Source organism: Papio anubis, chromosome 11 (assembly GCF_008728515.1).
Source record: "Papio anubis isolate 15944 chromosome 11, Panubis1.0, whole genome shotgun sequence".
Classification (NCBI taxonomy): Eukaryota; Metazoa; Chordata; class Mammalia; order Primates; family Cercopithecidae; genus Papio; species Papio anubis.
Genome location: NC_044986.1, coordinates 68,352,072 through 68,358,646, shown reverse-complemented (window position 1 = coordinate 68,358,646; position 6,575 = coordinate 68,352,072).

Below are 6,575 nucleotides of genomic sequence, written 5' to 3'. Positions count from 1 at the left end.
AGGCAGCAAGAACAAAACTTTGTCTCAAATAAATAAATAAATAAATAAATAAATAAATAAATACTAGAGATCATGTATATATTGGCCAGGCGTGGTGGCTCATGCCTGTAATCCCAGCACTTTGGGAGGCCAAGGTGGGCAGATCACTTGAGGTCAGGAACTTGAGACCAGCCTGGCCAACATGATGAAATCTCGTCTCCACCAAAAATACAAAAATTAGCTGGGCATGGTGGCGCATGCCTGTAATCCCAGCTACTCAGGAGGTTGACGAAGGAGAATTGCTTGAACCTGGGCGGCAAAGATTGCAGTGAGCTGAGATCGAGCCACCACACTCCAGCCTGGGCAACAGAGCAAGATTCCATCTCAAAAAAAAAAAAAAAAAAAAACAATTGAGAGAGAGAGATTATGTATATAGAGTGATCAGTTGAGAGGTAGATATATTAACAGGCAACTAACTAATGCCAGTTATTATTATTATTGAGACCGTGTCTTGCTCTGTTGCCCAGGCTGGAGTGCAGCAGCGCAATCATAGCTCAAGCAATCCTCCCGCCTAACCCTCCTGTAGCTTAGGCCCACATCATCACGCCCAGCTAAGAAGCTTTGGTTTTTAAGATATGCTAACATGGTCAGTCTGATTATAGCCCAGTTCTTGCTTTCCTTTCCAGGCTCAGAAACAACTGATCTAATCTCGTCTTTGTTATTTTCACCCTCCAAGTTTACCCAAGAGTAAGGGCTCTAGAAGCACAGGCATCTGAAATTTGGAGAAGGAGAAAGGTGCCTGAGGCTAGAGGAAGCAGGGGGGCTTCCCAGGAGGTGAAATGCAGCCGGGCCTTGAAATAAAGGGAGGCTTTGACAGATGCCTGGTACAGGGATCTGATAAATTGACAGGACTGTGACTCAGGAGCACTGCCTCTGGTCTCAGTTCTATTATTTATTGGTGGTGTGAGCAGTTAAGTCACTTCCCCTCATTGGGTTTACTAAGGTTCTCCTTCTGACGTCCACAGATGGATGGCTGAGGCCTGAGAGACTCCTGAAGTCAGCGCAAAATGTGTCTGAGCATTTTTCTGGCAGAGTGTTCCCAGCTTTCATCAGATTCTCTAGCGGCTCTGACCTCACCAACTTGCAGACTGCTACAGTGACTCAGCAGCTCCCGGCCTGCCCCAGTGCCCTGCTGCTGCTGACTCACCAGCTGTGCCAGGGCTCTCCTAGCAGCTCCTGTTTAAACTCCCCAAGAGAGCAGCTGATGGGGGCCGCCTGTCCAATATGAACAACATCTGGGGGCAGAGCTATGGGGCCAGGCGGCATCCCGTGCACTGATGGGCCCTCAGAATAGAGTGACTGACTGGGAGTGTGATCATCCACAACCCAGCGGGTGACAGGGCCTCAGGATGCCAAATGGGACGTGTGTGTACAAGGAGCCCTGATAGAGCTGTGGGCCCGGCCAGCAATCAGGCTTCCCCGGAGTGGAGACGTAATAACGAGCATCTTGTGTGGCCTTTCCACTCAGCCTGCGTGATTCATTTCTGTGTCTTCAGCTCTCGGTACAGCGCCTGGTATATACCAGGTGCTCATTAAATGTATTGCTAAAACAATTTTGTCTTTAACAAGACAAAATGAGAAATGCTGTTGAGATGTGAACAGAACCCAATGGGAGTGGTGAGGAGTAAGTGTCCCCCAGTTCCTAAAGCATAGCAAAGGCTTCCCTCTGGCAGCATCTTTTTTTGTTTGTTTGTTTTGAGACAGAGTCTCACTCTGTCACTCAGGCTGGAGTGTAGTGCCACGATCTCAGCTCAACCTCCACACCAACCCCCACTCCCCACCCCCACCGGGTTCAAGCGATTCTCCTGCCTCAGCCTTCTAAGTAGCTGGGACTACAGGCACGTAACACCAGGCCTGGCTAATTTTTGTATTTTTAGTAGAGACGGGGTTTCGCCATGTTGGCCAGGCTGGTCTCGAACTCCTGATCTCAGGTGATCCGTCTGCCTTGGCCTTCCAAAGTGCTGGGATTACAGGCGTGAGCCACCGTGCCTGGCCTTAAATGGATTTTGAAGGATGAGTAAGAGTTTACCAGAGAAAGAGGTAGGAAACAGAATTCGAGGTGGGGAGTGGATGTCTTTATAAGGCACATAAATGTGAAGCTGCATAGCTTATTTAGACATCTTAGAAAATGTGGGCAGAGTAGGTGGAACCAGGGGATGGAGGGCAAGGTTGGAAGTTTGAGGGAACAGAGATTGCAAAGCTGGGCTAGGTTCAAGGCCTTGTATTCCATAAAGCAGGGATGTCCATTCTTGTGGCTTCCCTGGGCCATATGGGAAGAAGAAAAATTGTCTTGGGCCACACATAAAATACACTAACACTAATGATAACTGATGAGCTAAAAAAAAAAAAAAAAAATCACAACAAAAATCTCATGATGTTTTAAGAAAGTTTATAAATTTGTGTTGGGCTGCATTCAAAGCCGTCCTGGGCTGCATGTGGTCTGCAGGCCATGGGTTGGACAAGCTTGCTATGAAGAAATGGTGGTCGGGCGCGATGGCTCACATCTGAATCCCAGCACTTTGGGAGGCCGAGGCGAGTGGATCACCGGAGGTCGGGAGTTCAAGACCAGCCTGACCAACATGAAGAAACCCTGTCTCTACTAAAAATACAAAATTAGCCAGGCGTGGTGGCACATACCTGTAATCCCAGCTCCTCAGGAGGCTGAGGCAGGTGCCGAGATTGTGCCATTGCACTCCAGCCTGGGCAACAAGAGCAAAACTCCATTAAAAAAAAAAAAAAAAAAAAAGAAGAAAAGGAAATGGTCAGAGAAGTAGAAGGAAGACAGAGCAATCAGAGTATAGTGGGTGAGTATACTATATAGATTCTTCTTTCAGGGCCAAGCCACCCACTGCCTCTCCACCATGGGGGTGTCTGCTGAGGGCTGGCAATTGTGCCCTCTCCAGGAATTCCCCTCAGCCAACGGAGCCCCTCACCCAAGCTTGCACTCCCTCCCCTGGGACATATTATCTTGGGCTATAAAGGCCCACACCCCTTACCCCAATTGAGAGCCATTCTGCAGCACTATCCCTGCAACGCCGTATGGGCTGAGGCCAACGTTACAACTTCATCGTAGTTCGGTGTCCCCTATCTTGCTGCCCTCACGGCCTCACAGGTGTGATCCTGAGAACACACCCCAGTAAACTCCTGCCTACTCATCTCAGCCTTAGACTGTGGTTCCCAGGCAACCCCATCTGAGACAGATGGCAAATATGTCAATCCAAGAGCCAACTCTGAAAGCAGAGGAGTACTGAGTTGAGACGGCTTCAGGAGGCAAGGTCTATTGGTGGTGTCTGCCATGAATGAGGAAGCGGGCAGTGGGGACGTGTGTGGTGCGTATTCAGCATCCCTGCGGAGTGGCACTGTATCACTGATGCCAAAGGCAGGGGCGGGAGGGGAGGACTTGTAGAAAGGAGAAGCAAACCAACAGTGCCAGAGGTTAAAGGGAACAGAGGGTGCTGGTGGACTTTCCAAGAAGGAATTGACTCCCTACTTTCCAAGCCATTTGGGGGATCAGTGGGCTGGATTAGAGTTAGTTGGGAGGGATAGTAGTAGTTATGGTGAGTGTATACTGCCATACTGCGTATGGCACTGAAGGGAAGGTGGGAGAAAGCACAGTGGCTCATGTGAAAGTCAAGGGTAAAGAAAGATTTCTTTTAGGATAGGAGAGCCTTGGGCATACTTAGAGTCTGACAGGGAAAAGTCAATGCACAGAAGGAGACGGAAGATATAAAAAAGGAAAGGGGCTGCACACAATGGCTCACACCTGTAATCCCAACCCTTTGGGAGGCTGAGGCTGAGGTCAGGAATTTGAGACCAGCCTGGCCAACATGGCGAAACCCCGTCTCTACTAAAAATACAAAAATTAGCCAGGGGTGGTGGCGTGTGCCTGTAATCCCAGCTACTTGGGAGGCTGAGGTAGGAAAATCGCTTGAACCTGGGAGACGAAGGTTGTAGTGAGCCAAGAATGCACCACTGCACTCCAGTCTGGGTGACAGAGTGAGACTGTCTCAAAAAAAAAAAAAAAAAAGAAAGAAAGAAAGGGGCTGGACGCAATGGCTCACACCTGTAATCCTAGCACTTTGGGAGGCAGAGGCAGGTGGATCACTTGAGGTCAGGAGTTTGAGACCAGCCTGGTGAACATGGCGAAACCCCGTCTCTACTAAAAATACAAAAATTAGGCCGGGCGTGGTGGCTCAAGCCTGTAATCCTAGCACTTTGGGAGGCTGAGACGGGTGGATCACGAGGTCAGGAGATTGAGACCATCCTGGCTAACCCGGTGAAACCCCGTCTCTACTAAAAATACAAAAAACTAGCCGGGCGAGGTGGCGGGTGCCTGTAGTCCCAGCTACTCGGGAGGCTGAGGCAGGAGAATGGCGTGAACCCGGGAGGCGGAGCTTGCAGTGAGCTGAGATCTGGCCACTGTACTCCAGCCTGGGCGACAGAGCAAGACTCCGTCTCAAAAAAAATAAAAATAAAAAAATAATAATTAGACGGGTGCGGTGGCACACACCTGTAGCCCCAGCTACAAAGGAAGCTGAGGCAGAAGAATCGTTTGAACCCAGGGGACAGAGGTTGCAATGAGCTGAGATCACACCATTGCACTCCAGCCTGGGCGACAGAGCAAGACTCCATTTCCAAAAAAAAAAAGAAAAAAAAAGAGAGAGAGAAAGGAAAGAAAGAACAATTGACAAAGCAAAGTACCAGAGAAGTGATATTAAAAATATTCATTGATGGTTCCTGGTGATATAGCAGTTAGGAAATAATTAATTCAACAAAGTGAAAGACGTGGGCATCAACCAACCACAGAGTATCAGTCCTGTCCAAAAAGTCACAGGAGCTGATCAGCAAAAGTATAGTAGTGTTTAGTGGCTAAACTTGCAAAGGGGAGGAAAATATGTAAAGCCTTGCAAAGAAGAGGAAGGACATCTCCTTCTCAGAGAAAAGGAAGGAGTAAAACAGTATTTGGGTATGAAATAAATTAAAAATTACATAGGGGTTGGAGTATTGTTAACAAGATTGGGAATGAAGCAGAAAACTGAAGATAACAAAAACTTAATCAAGATAGGAGTTTGTTTACATAAATAAAGCCCGCAAGGGACAGCCTGGAGCAGGTATAATCATCAGGGACGCAGGCTCCTCTCTTGTTGTTTCGTCATCCTTAAGGCTTCTACCTCATGGCCCAGGATGGATGCTTGAGCTCCTGCCATTATGTCTACAATCTAGGCAGCGGGCTGAAGAAGGGAGGTTGTAGCCAGGGCTGATATTTAGCTTATACATATCAGTAGAACTGTACCAGTAATTAAATTATAAAGAGCAGGGTTCGTATAATCCAGCACTTTGGGAAGCCGAGGTGGGCAGATCACCTGAGGTCAGGAGTTCGACAGCAGCCTAGCCAACATGGTGAAACACTGTCTCTACTAAAAATATAAAAATTAGCCGGGTGTGATGGTGGGCACCTGTAATCCCAGCTACTTGGGAGGCTGAGGCAGGAGAATTGCTTGAACCCAGGAGGCAGAGGTTGCAGTGAGCCAAGATGGCGCCACTGCACTCCAGTCGGGGTGACAGAGCAAGTCTCCATCTCAAAATAAATAAATAAATAAATGTAAAATTAAATAAAAATAAGTAAATTATGAAGGACTTCTGTACCAGTTGGCAACACCTGCTAGCCCCCTGCTGCCCACCCCCGCTGCCGGCTCATCCCTGGGAACCATCCACCCCTCCAAGACAGCAGCCTGGCTCAGTTGGGGCCTTCTAGGACATTCCCCCAGCACTATGGACAGTGTCCTGGCAGTACTAGTTGTTAAATATTTGAATATTTGCACTGGATATATGCCTTCCTTTAAAAAACAGTACCTAGAAATCACAAATTGGGTACTTGTTTTTTTTAATCTCATTGGCCACAATGAAGTCCCGTGGCTGCAAGGGAGGTTGGGATGTGTAGTTTTTATGGTAGATGGCCACGTGCCCTGCTAGAAATAAGGGGTCTGATTAGTAACTATCAAATCAAGGAGAAGGGGGTGAAGGATATTAGAGGGTGTAGCAGACTGTGCCACAGGGGAGGGTGAATAGGTGCTGAGAAGCACAGAGGGCTTGGTGAGCTTGGCTGCACTGTTGAGTGCTTCAGCAGCCCAGGGGAGGTAGGGGTATAGGAGGAGAAGTCAGAGGCTGGGAATTGGTGGGTGATGGGAGAGGTGTCCCTGGGACAGCCTGAACCTGCTCTGAGTGATGCCTGAGGTCTCATTCTAGGCACATGGACAAGTGCAGGCTGGAGGGCCTGAAGGCCAGAGGGCTCAAGGAGGAAGATGCTGGAGGGAGAGAACCTGTCGTTGTTTGAGACAGGGTGAGGGGTCAAGGGAGGTTTCCAGGGCATTAGGGGGCTCTAGGGTGGCTGTTTAGGGCGTTGGAGTGGAGCCTTGGGGTCAAGCAGGTGGGCTGGGCCTCAGTGGTAGATACGTCTTGTCTCCTCGGCTATCTTGGCCAGGAACTTTCAGTTGTAGAAAAAGTAACAGATGGAGGCCATCTGGGGCCACAGGGAA